General features: G+C 38.7%; 1 long non-coding RNA gene across 1 annotated transcript; it reads right to left on the bottom strand.

Moving 5' to 3' along the window:
• Positions 1–17,327: 17,327 nt before the first annotated feature.
• On the bottom strand, positions 17,328–18,906 carry LOC145055778 (uncharacterized). The gene is made up of 3 exons (XR_013685341.1): positions 18,737–18,906; positions 18,476–18,545; positions 17,328–17,590 (listed from the first exon to the last, which is right to left on the bottom strand). It is a non-coding gene; the product is annotated as an uncharacterized LOC145055778 (long non-coding RNA).
• Positions 18,907–22,727: the final 3,821 nt, after the last annotated feature.

Here is a 22,727-nt window from a genome sequence, read left to right as displayed (position 1 = left end):
GATTGGGGGGATGATAGAATGATAAAATGTCATTGGCAGTAATCTCCGCCACAGTCTCGGTAGTCTGAGTAAGATCCTGAAACTCCCTCGCTAACTGTTGCACCTCGATGACCGGTGCAAACTCTGCTCTGAACCTGGTAGTGAAATCAGCCCAGGTCATGGCATCGAAAGCTGCGTCATCTCCATTGACATGTCCGACCTCCTCCCACCAATCTCGTGCCCTGTCCTTCAGAGACAAGACTCTAGTCTGACCTTGTCCCCCTCGGGACATCTGTTGGTGCGGAATGCGTTGGCCACGTCCGCCAACCATCTAGTACTCGCGATGGGGTCTCGGGCCCCATGATAGTTTGGGGCTCTACAAGCCCGAAACTCCCTGAACGTGAGTGTGCGCGACCCCATCATGGCCGCCACCTCAGCACGAAATGTGCTCAACCTGTCGTCCATAAGATCCAAAATACCTTCCTTGATCGAACCGAAGATCACAGGAGTCCGATCAAGTATGATGTGAGTAATCTCTGAGGAGAGAAACTCCCTAGTCTGCTCATCTAGATGCTCGGCCCCCGAGCCTGATCTTGATCCCTCGTCGGCTCCTGAACTGCCGACTGTTGGCCTAGGTCATAACACCACCATTTTGAAACACACAATGAAAAAAAGTTAGTAATACTGATATATCTCGAGGGATCACTACTACTACAAGTTCCCCGGTCTCGTCTCAGCCTTCCTCGACTCAAGTACGGATCCTCTTCTTTTAGTAGTACGGGCCCATACCACCTTCCACATCTATCCGTACTTTCATCAAGAACTGCCTTGACTCCACCAAGTCACTTCTACCGCTACTGATCTCTGCTACTCTCATGCTAGGCTTGCCGTATGGAACCTTTGACTCCAACCCAACTAGTCCTCAGCTGCTGAAGGCCTCTTTGTATTGCCAGTTAGCCACCACATGGATACCATCACATGCAACGAGGCTTAGACAATCCTTCGAGTAAGTGACTCATCCCTCACTCTGAGATTATTCAACCCTGATTGCATGTGACTTAACGTACCAACATAATAGCTAACTCCCATCACTCCGAGTCCCACAAGGCACAAAGCAAGCAGCATTCAGACAAAGGAAACTAACTCAAGCAAATCTATTCTCATAACAAGAACCTGTACTAGCATACTCTGCTAAGCTCATACTACCAGACATAACCTAAACAGGCTATCCTACTTCTGTCTATTCAATACTAGCATGCAATTCTCATAAAGATGAAACACATAAAGTAGGCACATAAGGCATCATCCCTAGTTCCTTAGTCCTATTCTAGCATGTTGTTCTACTGAAAATGAAACTGATAATCATAACATAACTTGTATGGGTAATTTTGGAGTACTTACTTGAGCTCGGCTGATCGCATGCACCACACCCTTTTTCTCTTTTCAAAACTCTTTTTCTTTTTAAGTTCTCTTCTTTTCAAAAATTCTTTCGAAAACTTTTTTCTTTTGAAAACCTTTTTACCATTTCCTTAGTTTGAGTTCAGACACACCCGGAAGTGTATCCGAATCCCTCAAACCAAGGCTCTGATACCAACTTGAAACAACCCAAAAATTTCTTTTAAAAACATTATCAAACCATAATATAAATGTCATATAATAAAAACCAGTATCATGTGTGTCAAACTCATCATCAAACTATCTCAACAACTGAATGATAAGAAAACATCAGAGTAACTCCCAGGATAAGACTGAAGCTGTGGTGTGTGCCATGCCATCATCCCGAGCTCTTCCCCTTACTAGCGGAAGTACCTGAAACCAACAACTGAAACTATAAGCACAAAGCTTAGTGAGCTCCCCCAAACTACCACATACCATGCAATAACATATAAAGCACATATTGGGCCTTGCCCACTGCATCAGACCGAAGTCCGGAAACTGCATCGGACCGAAGTCCGGAAACCAGGGCCTTGTCCTCTGCATCGGACTGAAGTCCGAAAACTTCATCGGACCGAAGTCCAGAACTAACCAGGGCCTCGCCCTATGCATCGGACCGAAGTTCGGAAACTACATCGGACCGAAGTCTGGAACTAACCAGAGCCTCGCCCTCTGCATCATACCGAAGTCCGGAAACTGATTGAACATAGCACAACATAAGCATATCATATAGCATAAACACATATAATGCATACTGCATCAGACCGTAATCCGGAACACATAACACATAATCTTGCCTGAATCACAAATACATCAGACATACTAACCACTAAATAAGACCGAAGTCCAGAACTACTGCTAACAAAAAGGGCCGACATTGTGGCCGTAAACCCGTTCCTACTGGAAGGAAACTCACCTCGTAAGATGGGTAATGAAAATGCTACTCGGGAACTGTCTGCTGCTGCTCTGGTAACTCTCCGGCTACAATTCCCAAAAATACACTCGATCAAATATTGATAACTAAACTTAGGGTAAAATGACTATTTTACCTCTGGACAAAGTCAACATCCTGGTCAAAGTCAACTCCCAGTTGACCCGACTCGCTGAGTTGGGCCGCCAACTCGTCGAGTCCCTGTCCTCTTTTCTAATCCTATATTCGCTTCTACTCGTCGAGTTTAGCAAAGACTCGACGAGTTCTTCTTTGATACTAACATTGAGTCCATCTTCATCTAACTCGCCGAGTCGTATGAACAACTCGTCGAGTCCTCCTTCATCCTATGAATGTGTCCAGCCTACGACTCGCTGAGTCGTATGAACAACTCGTCGAGTCCGTTCTTGAGGCAAGAAGAATGCCTTGGACTTGCCGAGTTAGGGCTTAGACTTGCCGAGTCCCTCCATTACTAGATCTGTGTCTCAACTCACTTAATCCATTTCTCACTCACTATACCCACTCATGAATATCAAACGGGGAAAATCGGAGACTCGCGACTTGACTCGCCGAGTCTGATGAGCAACTCACCGAGTCTCTTGCATGCCATCACTATACAATCGATTTTGATCGATTCCAGTGCATCCAATTCATAGATCTGGGTTCCTAGGGTTGGTTTTACACGTAAAGTTTCCAACTTTACCTACATGCACAAGAGAATGGGGCTTAAACACCAAAATATCCAACAATATGCACTTAGGGTTTGGAACAAGGATATATTTGCATAAAGGTAGCTACTTTGAGCTCCTAGAGCTCAATAACATCTAGATTTGTGGTTTCCATCCTAAGGGGAGTCCAATTATCGAGTTTGAATCATAAAAAGTTCCAAGAGAGGCATAAAAAAGCATAAATGAGGGTTTAATGGAAGAATAAGCAAGTTGATATCTTTATTACCAAAATATGTAGCAATTGGAGGCTAGTTTCTGGACTCCTTTCTCTTCTACTGATCTTCTTTCCTTCCTTATCTTTACAACTTCCAAGCTAGCACAAAACACTCAAGTTCAACAATGGGGCTAGGGTTTACAGAGAAATGCTCTAAAGGATCTGGAGGCTGATATGGGAGGCTATAATGACGTTTAAATAGGGTACAAACTCGGGGATTTAGGATTTCATCCAGACTAGCGGACTCGCCGAGTCCAAGAATATAGACTCATGCAATCCCGTCTCTACTCGACGAGTCGGGCTTCTGACTCGTCGAGTACCTCTTAAGAAATGAAAAAATACTTTATTTAAATTACATACCATAAATGGGGCATTACAGATATGTAATATCATTGTCATATTGCGAAGGACAACCAAGTATGACATGACAAACATCTATATCAAGAACATCACAGAGTACTTCCTCACGATAATGCTTCCCAATGGAGATTGGAACTCTACAAGTTAGTGTTACTCGTACCTGAGAGCCTTTACTTATCCACCCTAGGGCATATGGCTTCTCATGTGGCTTTGTGAGTATCTTCAAGAATTCGATCAGTTTCTGAGAAACTAGGTTTTCTGTGCTGCCATTATGCGCAATCAAGTTACACACTTTGTCTTTAATAGAACATCGTGTTCTGAACAGATTTTTCCGTTGCCATTCTATAACGCCCCGATTCTCAGGTATTGTTAAATAAGAATGCTTGGTTTTAAGTCCTACTCGACGAGTTGGTTGCCCTACTCGTCGAGTAGCAGCGGGGTGGGATCGCGTGTTAAGTGACCTACTCGACGAGTCCATATAGGGACTTGACGAGTAGGAGCTAGCAGATGAAACCCTAAATCCCGGGGTTTACACCCCTATTTAAAGGAGCCTCAGCCTCCTTTGGCCTCTTTGCAGTCTTTGAGAGCTCCTTTAAAACCCTAATTCGTGTGGTATTCCATTTTGGTGTGTCTTAAGCTTGGAAATAAGGTTGGCTAGAAGAGAAAAGCTAGAAGTGCAAAGGAATTAAAGCAAGGAAGGTGTGGGAAGCAGAATTTACCTCAGCTAGCATCCTTTGGAGGTATCAAATTGCCATCCTTACTTCCCCTTTTCCCTATTGTTGAATTTTTAGGGTTTTTTTTATGGATTTTGAAGTTGATAAGGTGGGCTGTGCGCTAGATCTGAAGTTGTAACTTTAGATCTGGACCCTCCTCAAGTTTTAGAATCATAAAGTTGTTGTATTGGTCATGAATGAGGCCCTCCTTGAGCATGAAGCCCCATTAAGAACTTAAAATAGGCATTAAGAGCCATTGTAGCCTTTCATGCACGTAAAGTTTGCAACTTTACGTGAAAAGCATGCATTAGGAGCTTGGATCTGTGATTTGGAGCCGCTGCATGGCTCAAAATAAGTCTATATGGAAAAAGGACTGAATAGACTCGGTGAGTCGCAGGGTCGACTCTGCGAGTCATATGAAGATGGCCAGAGACTCAACGAGTTGGATGAACAACTCGGCGAGTCCGATGAAGATTGCCCTAAACTCGACGAGTTGTATGAACAACTCGACGAGTCGGATGAGATTTCCCCATGATATGTATGCACGTGTATCTGTCGAGTTCATAAAGCAAACCTGACGAGTAGCTTGAGATTTTGATCGTAAACTGAGGGAACTCGACGAGTCACTCAATGACTCGGCGAGTGGACAAGTACTTCAAGGAACTCGGCGAGTAGCCGAGGGAACTTGGTGAGTCAGGGTCAACATGGACTGTTGACCTTGACCAAGGACTTTGACGTTGACCAGAGGATGATTAGTTGAGTGATGGGTTACCTAGAGAGGTTGGGGAGCTTATATGGTGATTCTGTCATGGTAATAGGTGGTGGAGTTTCTGGCAGTGATTCTAGGGTTGGAGTTTATCTACCGAGTTGACATCTGCGAGGTGAGTTACCCTCACTATATCGAAAGGGTCTAAGGCACCAAGGCCGACCCTTTAGTTACTATGGTTATGATATGATATATGTGATTATGATCTGATAGATCGGGTTCAGGATAGACAATATGTTATGCTCTTATGATCCTTAGGGATTGGTATGTTAGTGGCCTACTAGGTAGGTTCTCTAGTTATGAAAGGTTGTTATGATTGATGATTAGCGAGAGAGATATGTTTGATGTCTTTATATGCCAATGTATGTTAGTTATGCGCATATGATTATTTGCTCGTTGGTTGGGTTGAGGCGGTCCTGCTTTGTGTTGAAGGCCAACATACCCTATGAGCGGTCCGGGAAGAATGTGGACCCACGTGGCGGTACAGTCATACCGAAGGCCCGGTATAGATTCAGTTAGAATGTAGGCCCTATAGGGCGGTCCGGTTAGGCCGATGGCCCAATATGTATGTTGTTGATTTATTTGATGTTGTTTGGTATCTCAGTGTGGTATTGGTATTTTGGGGGTAGCTCACTAAGCCCTCGGGCTTACAGTTTTTAGTTTATTGTTTCAGGCACTTCAGGAGATCGTGGGAAGGCGAAGGCGTGACCATACCGCTCCTCATCCTTATGATCTATTTTTGGGACACTCTGATGGATATTGATTCGAAAATGTTTTGTAAAAAATTACTATTTGGTTTCTTTTGTTGATTTAAAAAGTTTAAATTTGGCGAAAAATTTATGGGTGTTACACCTTCTTCCGTAGATGATAACAAGATCCTTTGAAGCACGATATTTATTATCTCATTCGACTCTTCCTCAGCAAATTCAACGCATGCACACTTATCTTTGTCTTTATGCTCATCCTCCCCCTCAAGGAATGCTACAGTTCTTCTACCTGGACAAACATTCGACTTGTGACCATGTCCCTGACAACGGAAACACTTGTCGAGGGTCGACATTGCATAAGTATTACCCTGTTTCTGGTTTGGTGTTTCACTTTGTTGAGCTTTATCATGACCATTGTTAGAACTATTGGCTCCTTTGTTACCAAGGTTAGCATCCTTTAACGCAACATTCTTCTCCTTATCACCAGTGGACTCAAAATTACTTTGAGGGGGTATCTTTTGAAAGAGGAGAAGTTACGGGGTGACTTCTCAATCAACTCAGCCTTCAACGCTAGACTAGAAGCCTCCTGAACGGTCCATATAGTTTGCAAACCCATCTTTTCATGTATAGAACCCTTTAAACCGTTGATGTACCTAGCAACATTTTGATTTTCGGTTTCACCAAAATCATTGCGCTTAGAGAAATGCAAGAACTCAACCGTGTACTCTGTTACGCTCCTTTTTCCTTGAACAGTTCAATATACATTTATAAAGGATCTGCTCATAATATTCTGGTAGAAACCTGTCCATCATGAACTATTTTATTCGCCTCCTAAGTCAGACTTGTCTTTGTCTTTGAACAACAAGTTTATCCCACCACACATCAGCAATACTCTTCAATCTAATAGCCACCATCTTGACTTGCTTGTTCTCAGGGACACCCATGACTTCAAAGAATCTGTCAACACTTATCTGCCAATCTAGAAAATCCTCCACTCCCATTGTTCCATAAAACAAAAAATATCAGCCTTTACACGATAATCATGATAATTCTGTCAATTCCTTTGGTCAATCCTATATTCTATAGGATCTTCTTCATCAGAACTTGAATTTTCAAAAACAAAACGATTGTTTCCTGCTCTTGGATCCCTATTCCATTCTCCTTCTCTGTTTCTTGATTGATTTGTGTTGTTGATCTGAGTTGTTAATGTTCTTACCTCATCGGTCAAAGCAGTTAGGGCCGTGGTAATAGCCTCTGTAAAACGCTGAAGATCTGCTCTGGTCAATTGATGGCCTTCCATGGTCGATCAAGCTTGAAAAACGAGACATGAGAAAGCCTGATACCACATGATGCAGTCGGAAAATAAACCTAGAATGAAAACAAGTTCACAAGCGATGAACTTGAGAAGAAGCGTTCTGGAAATCCACCAGAATAGAGAAAATCACGATCTTAAAAAAAAAATCTATTGTTATCTTGCAACTAAAATAGGTTCTTTATATATAAAGAAGAACAATAATAAAAAAGAAAAACTATTAAGTCTCTCCTACATCAGCCTGATACCTCCACCCCATGTGTGGTGGTCTTTAAAATATCGTTCAATTCTTTCTTGGTGGTCTGTGGTGGCAGAAAGAGCATGGCTGGCTGATTCTTTAAAATTATGATAAGCCCCAATCCCTTGTAGTCTACAAAAGGAGGACCAAGAAGCCCAGAAACGATGCAACCGAGTAATCCTTTGCAGCTAGAGTCCAATTTATTTTTTACAAGTTTTTGCCTTTTTTCTTTAGCCATTTTGAAATCTGTTTCAGGTAGTGCTCCCACCATTTTGTTGTTGGGTTTTGAGCATTCTAACAATCCTAAGTGTATATGCAACCCTAAATACCTTGGATCTATGTTTTCTCTATTTTACATGCAATTATGAACTTTCCAAGGTATTGTTCTATTCTAGCATTCAAAACTTGAACAACACAAGTTAGAATAACATACCTTTTGTTGGTGCTTGTCTTCATGAATCTTGAGTGCTCAGTGCCCCAAGTGTGACACCTCAAATGGTTCACACAACACCATAAGCACTTGGAATAACTTAGAGAGAAATTAGTACACTTCTCAAATCGGCTTGCCCTCCATGTAATACACTAGTCCCGATTTTCCAAAGAAAGAGATCATTATATAGTGTGTTGCAATTAGGGTAAACCCTAATTGTCATGCCTTTCCATTTCCTTGGATCCATGGGTTCAAATACACCATGGAGCATCCTATGGGTTTTAGCCCAACTTGATAATCCATGGAGCATTAGCCCACTATATAAGTATGGATGATTTACACAATCAACCCATATATTTAATTAGTCTTCTTTTGATCAATTAATTAATTCTAAATTAATTCTTGATCAATACTAATTAAATAATCTTATTAATATATTAGAACTTATAATATATTAATAAACCTTAAGTGTTATTTCTCTCATTTTAGTCTATCCAAGTGCATGATGCCATGCAACCCAAATGGACCATGCCGGGTCGGGTCAAGTCTTACCAATTATAGTTATGGACTTAGACATTAATCCAACAGTCTCCCACTTGGATAAGTCTAAAACTATTATTGCAAGTATGACTTTATAACCCGACTAGCAATTGTAGCTCTCAAAAGCTTCTGTCGACCTCTGACCTTGTCGATGAACTCTGACATTTGTCAATGACTTGTCCATTAGATAAGTGATAATATATTTCTCCATTCTAGATATCATATGGACTGAGACATGGATTATAATCATTCTCTCTGTCCATTTGTTGTTTCCCAATGTCTAATTTATGATGACTGACTAGTTTGAACAAATCAAATCAATCTAGGCTCGACCGAACACTTATATTTTGTCATCACTAAATCATTGAGGGGACCACAGATATCGCTTTTATCCCATTAAGGGTAAAAGGAATGGATAAACTTTGACTCATATGATTGTTGTACTACTTGTTGAATCATACACAAAGGCACGTTTTATAACATCGAGTTACCAATGCGTTTTCGTACAATCAATGTATAACCAACTCATAGGCAACAACTCATATCTCTAGGTTTGAAGAATATAAGATATTATCATCTCATGATTCACTCGTGATAAAATCCATGAAGTGATTCCAAATGAGCATGGGTTGAATCCTACACTCAGAACTTATGAGTACTCATGAATGTTGTAGCAACCATTGCTATGTCTAATGCACATTAGACAAATCATACAAGCCAGATTCATGACAATCTTGATTCGTATCTACTTCCAACATATGACTGACTGTGGATGGTTTGAATATCTTAGTCATTCGGGAAGAATGACCTAGTTATTCTGGAAGTCAAAACATGCAAAGTGAAACACAAGAATAATACTTAATCCTATATGGCCCCAAACTCTTGAGTGTAAATAAAAACCCTTTTATCTAAGCACCATATTGATTACTCATTATTTATGTTTCGATTAATCAACTTAATACTTGAATTAAAAACAGTAATGATGCCATGCTCCAAGCATGCACACTATGTTTGTCTAAACAATAGCTATGCCATACTCCAAGTATGCACACTATGTTTACATACGGTCCTCTCTTTGTGAAATAGATTGATTGACAACATTTCAATGATGCTTATTTCACAATTCCAACCCTTATTGTAAATGTAAGAATACCAAACTCTTACCATTTACTATAATCTTTAGATTCTAAACTTATATGCAATGATCCCTTTGTAATGACTATGCATAAAAGTCACAAAGACTTGGCAACAGACATTGTAGAGTTTTCCAATGGAAAGCAATTCCATGAAGTCTCAAATTCAAAGTACATTTCTTTGAACACCCTTCCTCGCATTAAGTTCTTTAATCTTACACAATTTCAAAGAATAACTTCCACCTATGGAAACAATTCCAAATTCCCATTTTGACCATCAATTTTGAACAAGAGTTGCCTCTTTTCAAAATATGTCAATATGGTCTTTATTCTATACTTCCAATTGTCCATGAGCAACCAATCTTTGGTAAACCTCAAATTGTCCTCGACAATTGTTTAATCATTTTAGTCATGTCCGATTCTATTCCTTTTCCCTCTTAATGCCCTAAGCATTAGGAAAATTTAGAAAGAATGTATATTATAGCACATGCAATCGATCCTATATCCAAAGCATACGGGACACGATTCATGCTATAAATTTTTTTATTTACCATGTTCTCACAATTCGAACTATGAAGAGGGATGCCGTAATCATAATCGAATTTTAAGAATGCAACATATATAAAATTTCATTATGTTGAACAATTCCAGCATAACATTCATATATATCTTTGACTAAAGTTGATTAAAATTTCAATCTAAGCTTGTAGAATTGGAATGAAGTATAACATCCTCTCCCTTAATTATAGCAAAACAACTTTTCAAAACAAATTGAAACTTTTGTTTTCTATAATTAACATTGCAAACTTGCAACATAATCATCATGCTCCCACTAGCATAACGATTATTATCTTACTAGTATAACACTTATGCTCCCACTAGCTTTGACATGTATCCAGAAATCAACTGGACTTCTAGAAATCAATACTTTATTGACTTTCTTACCAAAGTTCAGATTTTTGATACTAGATTGCCTTGATAAGACTTTATCAAAATCAAACACCCTTCCCTAGATAGCTCATATGTGTGTCTAAACCTTTTACCATTCTCACTAGTTGGTGTGCTGATTAACCACACGCACTCCACTAACTACATGAGAATGCAAACTTCACACTTGCTATCCACTTAAATCTACTTAGTGAAAGAGTTTCCTCACCATCATTTTCATGAATCGGAGAGAAAACTTATGACACTTAGATTTTATGGTGTAAGTGTTCCTATCCATGTGAATTTGTCATAACCATAATCACAAGACAAGGTTAGTGGCAAATCCAAACACATATGGACTGAACTTGTTCAATCTTAATTTCTCGTCACCCGGCAGCACAAGGGCCTACCATCGCTTCCAGGTTGTTATGCAAATAGTTGAGAACTCTCAGAACTCCAATGCAAATCCAACCTTAACTGGGATGGGCACAGAATATGTCAACAAGATAGGTTACAAACCTCAAGTCGTGGGCTAGTGATTAACAAATCTCTTGATTAGTTCTTGGACCTATCTTAAGATCTTTTTAAGACTCCCACTGACCTCTTGACATATATGATTCTCTTTGTCAAGAACCATTCCTTGACAAAACAATTATTCAAGAGTTAGTGCAGATTCTTATCAAGTTAACCACTTTTCACAATTGGTCTTAGTTGGTATTTGTTTTATTCAAAACATCACAACTTACCAATTTCAAATGTACAAGAGTAGGAAACATCTCACTCTACATTTGACAAGTGTTATAAACTTTCTAAAGATTATGTAACTCAAGGCTCAATCTTGGAGTATGACTCTAAGATTTGATTTTGGAACGAAGTATGATTTATCTTTTGATTTAACCATTTCAACAATTCATGTTTCCTCTCCTTAGCCAAACAAAATGAACTAAGGTGTCCTTAGAGGATCAATTGTGATACGTTTTCATAATCACTAATATAATCATAAAACAAGATACTCAAGTACTCTCCCATCACTTCAGATTGGAAATTTTTTTATCTTTCTGCCTTATTTGATTCTTCTTACTCATTCTGTCTATCATTGAAACTTCTCCAATGATCCAATTATACTTAAACTTGTAAGTATAACCATATTTACTAAACTTTAGTAAATCATAATGAATAATCTTATCAACTTTTGTGGTGGACCTGACTAGCACATAGCCAAGGGTACCCAATCCTTTAATTTAGTCCTTCACTTGACTCACATATCCATGTGAACAAGGAATTAGTCTTAATTTCCCAAAGATGAAAACTTCTCATTCATCACACAATACAATTTGCATGATTCCAAGTTCCTAACCAACTGAAACTTGGGTGATGAGAATCTTTCCTTATTTGGTAAATTATACTACCACATATGAGAGAATCAAATCCATTTTCCAATATTGCTATTAATGGAAACATATAATCAACAATTTTTCACAAATGCCATTGTAAGGATATTTAAAATAAATAAAATCAAAAATTTTCTTTTATTTTAAAACTTTGCGGAAAAACTTATCCTTACAACCCATATGAAAACCTTGTTGTTATCTATTCTCAAGCAATATGTCCCAACTCTTAAGTAACAGCTCAAAATTCTGATCACCGAACGATGCGATCGAAATCCATCTTCGTGATCACAATCAACATATACTTCCTTTAAGTTTCTTCACTTTCTTTGATTCTTAAAACATCAACATGTGACCCAGTCACATCATGCAATAAGAGTCTCAGAATAGAAACTTAATAGAGTTAGACAATGGACTTTACCTGAAGTAGAGTCAAACTTATTGACTTTACCATCCTTAAGATCTTTCAGGTAAATTTAACAGCTTCGCAACCAATGTCCTTCCTTTGGCAACAAAAACATATGGACTCTTTGGAAACGGTACATGGGACTATCACAGACTTAGTCTTTCTCTTTACCATTTGGTGAACCGAGTTGACTATGGCCAATCCCTTTCAATTGGGAAGAGAAAGTTTTTCTGGACTTCCAATGTCACCATTTTCAATGTCCAAATAGGTTGGGAAGTAGATCTTCCAATCTAATTTGTTTTACCAATTCTCCAAATCATTGATGATTCAACATCATCAAGCAAATAGGTAAGATCATTAAGGGTCATGTCATAGTCTGTTATCAGGAAGTGACTCAAGAACCCCGTCAACGGCCAACTTTCCTCAAGACTTTGACACCCGACTCTCCCGACTTGTCAATATGTGACTTAAACTCTAAGATGTAAGCACATATAGACTTTGATTGCCAATAGGGATTGAGTGACTTAGAAATTATCAAGTCTTGAAACTTGTGGGATAAGGAGATTTATTGGAGGAGGTGGAGGAAGTGAAATATGATTCCCAGTCCCACTAATGCACACCAAAGGGATTGATCTTTAACCTTGGTTGCCATTTGGGATATCATCTTCATTAGGAAGCTTGTTCCTAAAGATTTGGGAAGACCATAGTTGTTTGAAGGAGACATCTATAAGGGAGAAATTCAAGTTAGTTGATTTAAATTCCTTAACATAACACCCAATATGAAATATTAAGGCTAGGACCCAACAACCTATTTATAATTGGAAGAGGGATGCCGTAATCCAAGTTATAAAATAGTTGAAGGTAGGTAAATGACGATTTACCAATTTCCACCATGAAAAACGAAATGTAATTAAGTTTTAATTGGATTTGAAACTCCTAGATCTTTTGAGATACATTGAACTTTCAATGGCATGTTTGAATCTCAATTGTGCCCTCTCAAGTTTGTGACTGGGATGCCGATGATCACAAACAAGGTGTGAATAACCATGCAAATTGACTTGGTACCCTTAACTTTATTACCTAATCGATGTGTCGGTTAACCACACACGCTCCACCGATCTATAATAAAGTCAAGTTAGCCTTTGCTACTCTTACTAGTCCTTGTTAGTGTGCCGGTTAACCACACACGCTCCACTAACGACCTGGTAAGGTACAAAGTGTAATTTCATAGGTTAGCACCTATTTCACATTTTCCTAAGTAACTAAGATTGGGAATTTATAAGTGTTTAGTTACTTAGTATTTATCATTATACTTTTAATGAAGGGAGAATTATAGTCCTTATCATACCCGTTCGGCTAACGACCCTCCATCAGTCAAGGAAGCGTCCACCCATTAAACTGTCATTTTATAGGCAGCAACCTTATACCCCCCCCCCCCTTATAGACCGGCTTCGTGAATGAGGCCTACTAACGGTAAGATTGACTTCATCTTATACATATCTATATAATTAAAATTATAGTAATAGCATAAGTGTTGAATTTTAAACCTTTTAAAATTGTAAGGTTCTATTTGGAATTAAAGTATACATGAGGGGTAACTTTACAAATTCCAAAACTTGAGGGAAAGTTTTGAAACTATTCAAGACTTTTCATTTCATAACTTATGAGTTTAATGGTTCATTAAAATGAAGACTCTTCACTTTAATGTAACCCCTTATTCTTTAATAATACCTTTTAAGAAGTGATTTTTCAACATCCATAACTTGAAGACAAGTTATGGAGCCATTAAACAATTTAATGGAATAACTCTTCATTTTTTATGTAACATACAACACTTTTATGAGTTTTTAAGATTCATAAATATGACTTTCACATAACTTGAAGACAAGTTACAAAAACATATTTTATGAACTTCTTTTAGATTAATATGGATTGAAAACAACTAATACACAATTTTTTCATTATCAATCTAAAATAACTCATAAATCAAGGAAACATAAAATTCTTGGAAATTCATAGCTTGAGGACAAGTTATGAACTCCATACAATTTTTCATCAAGATCATGAATTATACTAACAAACAATTTGCACATAATTCCTATGATCTAACAAAACTCATAAGCATGATCCTTCATAATCAAAAATTTTCAAGAATAACAAAAACACATATAAACTTGAAACTTTGATTATAGCATTGAAATTGGTTTAACATAATCATTACCACATTAAAAACAAGTTTTACGAGTACAAACCAGTCAAAGGTAATGATTCTAGACCAATTCCAGCACCAAAACTCGAAAATATGTTGTCAGGGGGTCCAACTCATCGAGTGCATGAACAAAATCGACGAGTTGGATGCTTTTTGCCTTGGACTTGTCAAGTCCCTTCATGGACTCGACGAGTCAGCTGTGCAGACAGCAACAAAATTCGATTTTAAGCAGTTTTTGCAACTATAACAAGAAAACAAGTCTAGTCTCTGATACCACTGTTGGGTTTTGAGCATTCTAACACTCCTAAGTGTACATGCAACCCTAAATACCTTGGATCTATGTTTTCTCTATTATACATGCAATTATGAATTTTCCAAGGTATTGTTCTATTCTAGCATACAAAACTTGAACAACACAAGTTAGAATAACATACCTTTTGTTGGTGCTTGTCTTCATGAAGCTTGAGTGCCTAGTGCCCCAAGTGTGACTCCTCAAATGGTTCACACAACACCATAAGCACTTGTAATAACTTAGAGAGAAATTAGTACACTTCTCAAATCGGCTTGCCCTCCATGTAATACACTAGTCTCGATTTTCCAAAGAAAGAGATCATTATATAGTGTGTTGCAATTAGGGTAAACCCTAATTTTCATGCCTTTCCATTTCCTTGGATCCATGGGTTCAAATACACCATGGAGCATCTTATGGGTTTTAGCCCAACTTGATAATTCATGGAGCATTAGCCCACTATATAAGTATGGACGATTTACACAATCAACCCATATATTTAATTAGTCTTCTTTTGATCACTTAATTAATTTTTGATCAATACTAATTAAATAATCTTATTAATATATTAGAACTTATAATATATTAATAAACCTTAAGTGTTATTTCTCTCATTTTAGTCTATCCAAGTGCATGATGCCATGCAACCCAAATGGACCATGCCGGGATGGGTCAAGTCTTACCAATTATAGTTATGGATTTAGACATTAATCCAACATTTGTGTGACCAGTCTTGGTTGTGGGAGACCATCTTTTTGGTCTGGTCTGGTGAGGTGGCATTCTCCTTGAGTATTTATGGGCGTTTGTTTTCTAGAAGGGGTAGAAAAGAATATTGTAAGAATTGATTTCTTGGAGAGCCCAATCCTCTCGAATGATTGGAACTATCAAACTTTGAGCTGCCTTTTTCTTCTTCATTTTTACTGTTCTATTGTTGTGTTTGAGTGTAAGCATCAGGGGGTTTAACAAATGGTATCAGAGCAATGGCCGGTGCTGGGAAGAATGCCGCTGCTCCAGACAAGCGGATAAAGGCGATGGAAGAAAACCTGGGAAAAGTACTCAATGAACAACAACAACAGAAACTGGTAAACCAACAGCAAGCTAGGGCGGTGGTAGATGTGAGGCTTCTTCAAAACGAAATGATGAGGAATTTAGACCTGATGATGGGGCATATTGATTGTGGGAAGGGATCAACCACTCCTAACTCAGGTATAGGTACTCCTCAAACTAACACTGGAAACAAAAACCCTACACGAGATGGAAGCAGTGGATCCGGATTTGGTTATGGTGCGGGGTTAGAAGGACCTGAGTTGGTATTTGGATCTTTTAACGGGACAAACCAAGGAAAGGGACGATTTGAATATCGTCACCGCAAGATAGATATGCCAGCCTTCGATGGGAAGGACCCAGATGGGTGGATTTTGCAGGCAGAGAGGTACTTTGCTATCTATCAACTTTTGGATGGAGAAAAAGTTGAAGCGGCGGTGCTGAGTTTAAACAGAGATGCTCTCTCATGGTTCCGATGGTCAGACAAATAGAGTCCGATCACGACTTGGGGTGATATGAAGGAAATGCTTTTCAGAAAATTTCGTCCCACCCAAGACGGCGACATGTACGAGCAGTGGGCAACGGTTGAGCAGACAAGAACGGTGGCAGAGTACGTACGCCGGGTCATTGAGCTCGCCGCCCCTGGAAGACGTATCTGATCGAGTTGCGATTGGTACCTTTCTTAGTGGGCTAAAGCCTGCTATCAGAAAAAAGTTATGAATGTGGACTCCAAAGGATTTGGACCGCGCCATGGAGTTAGCCCAACAAATTGACGAGAAGAACCAGGATGATAGTAGACCTAGCAGAGTCGGATCATTAGGGTACTGGTCGGGTAAATAAAGCAATCCTCGCATTAGAGAAAAACCGACGCATCCCACCAACACCACAGGTCCACAGTTTCCAACACTCGACGACCCCTTGGAGAACGGCGACTGTCGGAAGCTCAGATATCGGACAACGAGCAAAGGGATTATGTTACAAATATGATGAGAAGTGGAACCCCAACCACAAATACAAAACCTTATTCAATATAATCTTGATTGAAGAAGATGAGTCCAACCTAGAAGAAGAATTCGTGAACATCCCGGAAGAGGAAATCAATCTCGATATGATAGAAATTGATAAACCTATTAAGGTATCGCTAAACTCAGTGTCTGGTCTATCCTCTCCTAAAACGATGAAATTACAAGGAGTAGTTATGTCGCAACCAGTTGTAGCACTAATTGATCCCAGAGCCACACATAATTTCATCACCACTACACCGACGATAGTGAAGCAGGACGGGGAATATATCAGGGCTTTCTCCTGCAACTACAACAGATCGACATCATCGCAGAGTTCTTGCCCTTGAGATTAGGAAGTTCAGACATTATCTTGGGATTGAAATGATTGGAAACCTTGGGAACTACTCAAACAAACTGGAAGACCCAGACAACGAAATTCGATATTGGGGGAAAGCGGGTGAAGCTCCAAAGAGACCTATCACTGGGAAAATCCTTAATATCTATGAGGTCTATGGAGAGGGAACTCAAACGCAAGAGTGAAGGGTACGTGGTGGAATTGTGTGACATCCCCAAAATCACGGCCAGAAAAGACCGATTTTGTTTATGCTTTATAAAAATCAGAGTACTTCATTTTATAAAAATGTTGCGGAATTTGTTCCCAGAAAAACACGATAAATACGTTATTAAAACATTTTCGAAGAAACGTATTTATTTCATTTTAAAACGTTTGGGATGTCATTGTTAATACAGAAACATAAGCATAAACAGAACTTACAATTATTTACACTAGTGATCTACATCTCTTTAAATCTCTCAGTGTAATGTCACTTCATATCGTCACCTGTGATGTAAATAAACTGAGTAGGTCAGGTTGGGAAACCTGGTGAGTACATAGGGTTTTCAACCCACAATAATATAGTTATTATGTTTAAACAATCAAACAATCAACCCAATTACCCATCCCCGTTATCTTCTTTTAGTCTTCCCTAAAGATATTATCTCAAGGGTCATCTCTTATATCATATTTACTTTTCATCTCCTTACATCGTATTTCCTTATATGATTGTTCTTACGAACTTTACCTAAGGATCATCGCCTACATTGCATAGACAATACTAATCCGGGGATTACTCCCTCAATATGTGTCTAGCAAGAGTTAGGGTATCATCGCATGATTACGCAGCCACAACATCGCCTGGACTTGTAAATCATGATAAGGGTTAGTCTATCATCGCATGAATACGTAGCCACAACATCGCCTGGACTCGTACTTCATAATAAGGGTTAGACTATCATCGCATGAATACGTAGTTACAACATCGCCTGAACTCGTAATTCATCACCTACAGGTTGCTAGCCTGCTGGTGTTTCCACGGGGTTGTCTATAATAGTCCGTGGTCGCCATCTATACTCTGGTAGATGACTACATCTCCAAATTGTCGGACAAGGTTGTAGTATCCTACATCACCAATTCATAGTCACCTATCTATCATCACCTATCTCTCATTATTTTATTTCATCACTCACCAACTATTTCATCTACCCATGTTTTATCCCAACATATTTGTAGATATAAAATAAATATACAGTTTAAATCATTTAAAACATGTATAAATCATTCATCCAACATAGACAACAAGTATTCAAACAATATGCACACATAGCACGTAATTTATATTAAAATACTTCATATGTATGTGTAAGATGAAAGTAACTATGCACTCACCTGAGTAGGTGGTGACTCAGCACTCGGACAGCGCTTCGATACTCTCAAAACGATATTCCTTTGATAAAACCTAGTATCGATACCACTAGGGTTTAGTTTAACGATAACCGCGACAAATTAATTAGTCCGAGTATTATTAAGCGTTAATAATACTCGATATAACTCATAATAATAGCCCAAATAATTATTTTAAGGACCTAATAACATTCCTATAATTATTTGAAAGCTATATTAAAAATTGCGTAAGCGTAGCACACTTACAGCGAATTTTTATTAAAAACCGGGCTTTGCTGGAGTAGCGTTTCCAAGCCGAAAGCTTTTCTTCTCGGAGCCGTCGGGCGCTCCGGGGCTTTCTTCTCGTGCTAGGGAGGTTCCGTAGACTTGGGAGGGGTTTAGGGAGGCTAGAGAGAAGTTAGAGAGAGAAAGAAAGGCTTATGGTGTGAAGAAAATATGAGGAGTTCACCCTTGTATTTATAGGAAGTGTATAGTAAAGTAGTCTCCAAGCTTCGTCCGTAACTTTTGCATACGAGCTCCGTTTTTGTCTGTCTTTTTACTGTTGAGTTCCTATTAATGAGATCTTCAACTCTCATTTAGACCTCGTTGGCTAATTCTCATTCTATCTCGGATTTACAAAACTGTATCAAATTCGTCGCGCTCGAAAAGTAGGGACTAAGCTTCGTCCATAACTTTCGCATACGAGCTCCATTTTTGTCTGTCTTTTTACCGTTGAGTTCCTATTAATGAGATCTTCAACTCTCATTTAGACCTCGTTGGCTAATTCTCATTCTATCTCGTATTTACAAAACTGTATCGAATTCGCCGCGCTCGAAAAGTAGGGACTAAGCTTCGTCCATAACTTTTGCATACGAGCTCTATTATCGACGTTCTTTATATCCACGCGTTGGTATTTACGAGTACTATAACTTTCATTTAGATCCCATCGGCTAAAAATCGACCGATCTAAAAATTCAGATTTCGGGTTGTGCACTGCTATGCTAAATCTTAGAAAAATCATAACTTCCTCATACGAAGTCAGATTTGGGCGTTCTTTTTATCGATTTTCTTAGTTTAACATATTCTACGACTTTCGTTTAGATCGCTAAGGCTAAATCTCGCTCTATCGTAAATTCACTATTTACGCTTTCCGGTATCGTGCCGGTTCCGTCGCGAAACTTCAACGGGTCATAACTTCTTCGTTATAACTCGGTTTTCGGCGTTCTTTAGATGTACGAAAACCTTGTAACATACTATACAACTTGGTTAAGATTATTTATTCTAAATAATCTTTTGTCAAAAAGTCGTTTTCGACCCCTATTGCCTCTAAATTGACTAGCCCGGATTTGCGGGCGTTACAAATTGTGCAACTCGGAAGTCCATGCAACTTCTGGGAAGGAGGTTCCAAATTTTCTTAACAATCTCATACAACGTTTCCACAAGATCTTTGAGGAACCTGCTGGAATGCCCCTAGAAGAGACATTGAGCATGCAATCACTCTCCAAGAAGGTACTCCTCCTATTAATGTCTGACCTTATCACTACCCCCATTATCAAAAAGAAGAAATAGAACGTGTGATTCGTGAGATGTTGTCGGCTGGAATAATTCAAGCCAGTACCTGTCCCTACTCTAGCCCGAATATACTCGTGAAAAAGAAAGATGGGTCGTGGCGTTTTTGTGTAGATTATTGTGCTCTGAACCGGTCTACAGTTCCTGGTCGGCTTCCTATTCCTGTGATTGATGAACTCCTTGATGAGTTACATGGGTCTACAATCTTTACCAAGCTTGACCTTTGCTCGGGATACCACCAAATTAGAGTAAAGGCTCCTGATGTTCATAAAACATCACTCTGGACTCACGACGGGATTTATGAATTCAAAGTAATGCCTTTAGGCCTTTGTAACGCCCCGGTGACATTCCAGTCATTGATGAATGAACTTTTTCGACCATACCTTCGTAAATTCATCCTTGTGTTTTTCGATGACATCCTCATATATAGCCCATCGGTAGAATCACACATACATCATCTTACTGTTGCCTTAGAGAAATTGGAACAACACAAGCTTTATTTAAACCTCAAGAAGTGTGATTTTGGACAGACAAGGTTATCCTAGTTGGGGCATGAGATATCATCAGAGGGGGTTGATATGTGCATAATTAGTTAGTTATTTAGCATACATTTTTATTCATTTTTAACTAATTATGTGAATAATATGGACAAAAGGTACTTAATATTGTTTAAATATTGTTTGCAGTCCAAAAGACATGCTTGGGAGTGAAAGGGAACAAGGGAAAACAATTAGAGACCAAAGAATGAAGATTGAGGGACAAAAGTTTATCTACTCGGCGAGTACACGAGCCTACTCGGCGAGTAAAACAGAATATTCCAGAAGATAGCCACGACTCCTGATGTAAGACGGATAACTACGAGTCTACTCGGCAAGTTGGGTCTGCTACTCGCCGAGTACACCCTGTTTTGAGATATCTATAAAAACCGAGCCTTTATCCGATGGGACTACTTTTCTGGCGTTTTTTGAAGATCTAGCTGCGATTGAGAACCCTTGAAGGCGCTGAGGAATTCTAATCTTCAACCTTTTGAAGAATTGAAGCAACTAGGTTAATCATTCCACTTAGCTTTAGGAATTGAGTATGTTTAATCTAGCTAAACTTGTTTTTGTGTTTGTTTTTACTGCAACTATGAGCTAAATACGTTTTTGTTTCTGTTTGGGGAATACCAAGGAACTCCTATGGTTTAATTCTTAGCTTTTGGTTAATTGTTTATTGGTGATCTATTAAATTAAGTTTGTTAAAGAACCTTATGCATTAATCACAATTATTTTCTGTTAATTGGAAGACAATTAAGCTGCATGAACATCTCTTAGTTGTTAACCTCATATGTCTATGTGAACACTAACTCATATGCTTAGGAATAATGATTATGAAACTAAGATTAATGAGACAATAGTTAGATTAATGTGTGAGCTTGTTTGAGAAACCATCAAACAAGAGGTTAATTGAACCACTAAATTGATTAACCACTACAAATCTTATTTAATCCAAATTGTTAATCTAGGGAATTAATTAGCTTAAACACTTGATCACTGCTTGAATTAATTAATTGTCTAAGGGTTAGGAGTAATGAACATGAACCTAACCATTATAATTGGTAGCCAATAACAATTAATCTATCATAAATACAAAATAGACATAGGAGTGAATTGGTTGAACCTAAATAGAAACATCTTTATTAAATTTGGTGAATTAGTTGTTTGCTTTAGTTATTTAGTTAATTAAGTGTTTTAAGGTGTGCTTAAGTTTCTAGTCTTGCAAAACTAGAAGAAAAACCTTTTACTTTCATTAATTGCTTAGTTAAAATTAGCTATTAGTTTAATTTTCCGTTCCCTGAGTTCGATACCTTACTTACTAAACTATACCACTAAAAGACAGGTTCACTGCCTTTGTGTGCTAAATTTATTAATAAAAAGTAGGAATAAAACAAGTGCATTTACACACATCAAGTTTTTGGTGCCGTTGCCGGAGAAGGGTTCTAAATAATTAATCTAATCCCTAATTTTTTCGATCCTTTGTGTGAGTTTACTGGCACAAAGTTAATTTATTGCAAATTAGTAGTTAGAAATTAGGTTTTAGCATCTGTTTTAGTTTTAAAATTAAGTTTAAGAAATCTTCAAAATTACACTGATACTCGCCGAGTGCAGTCGCACCTACTCGGCGAGTACAAACGTATGTGGCAGATTAATTTTCGATTTTTTTAGTACATTTTTTTGTTCTTTTTACGTTTTTATCTTCTTTATTTCAGGACTTTCATGACTAGAGGATCAAACACCCTGTTGGTACCCCCGTTTGAAGATCCCGAATCCGCATTGAAAAGGAACAAAGGAAAGGACGTGGAGAGCTCGAGTACACCAAAGAAGTCACCTTTGTCCAATTTGAAGACTGTTTTTGGGAAAAAGAAGAGCAGCAAATCAGGAGCATCCAGTGCCTCTTTGACAATCGAAGACCCAATTCAAGAAGATATCGAGTACGAGACCAAGGAAGAAGAGGAGCCTACATACGAGCACGAAACCGATTCCGAGGAAGAGTTAGCTATCACAATGGCTAACATTGATGAAATCCCCATGGGAGAATGGAAGAAGAGGATGCGCGACGACACTGGCCCGGGACTTGTGCAACCCGCAATTCCCGCGACTGCTACTTTCGAGCTAAAGGGTCATATCCTAGCTTTACTTAGAGAAATACT

The sequence above is a fragment of the Lactuca serriola genome, chromosome 5 (assembly GCF_051521515.1).
Source record: "Lactuca serriola cultivar US96UC23 chromosome 5, Lser_US96UC23_V15, whole genome shotgun sequence".
Lineage (NCBI taxonomy): Eukaryota > Viridiplantae > Streptophyta > Magnoliopsida > Asterales > Asteraceae > Lactuca > Lactuca serriola.
Note: the sequence above shows the minus strand (reverse complement) of the source record. Positions and strands in the feature narration are given on the sequence as shown.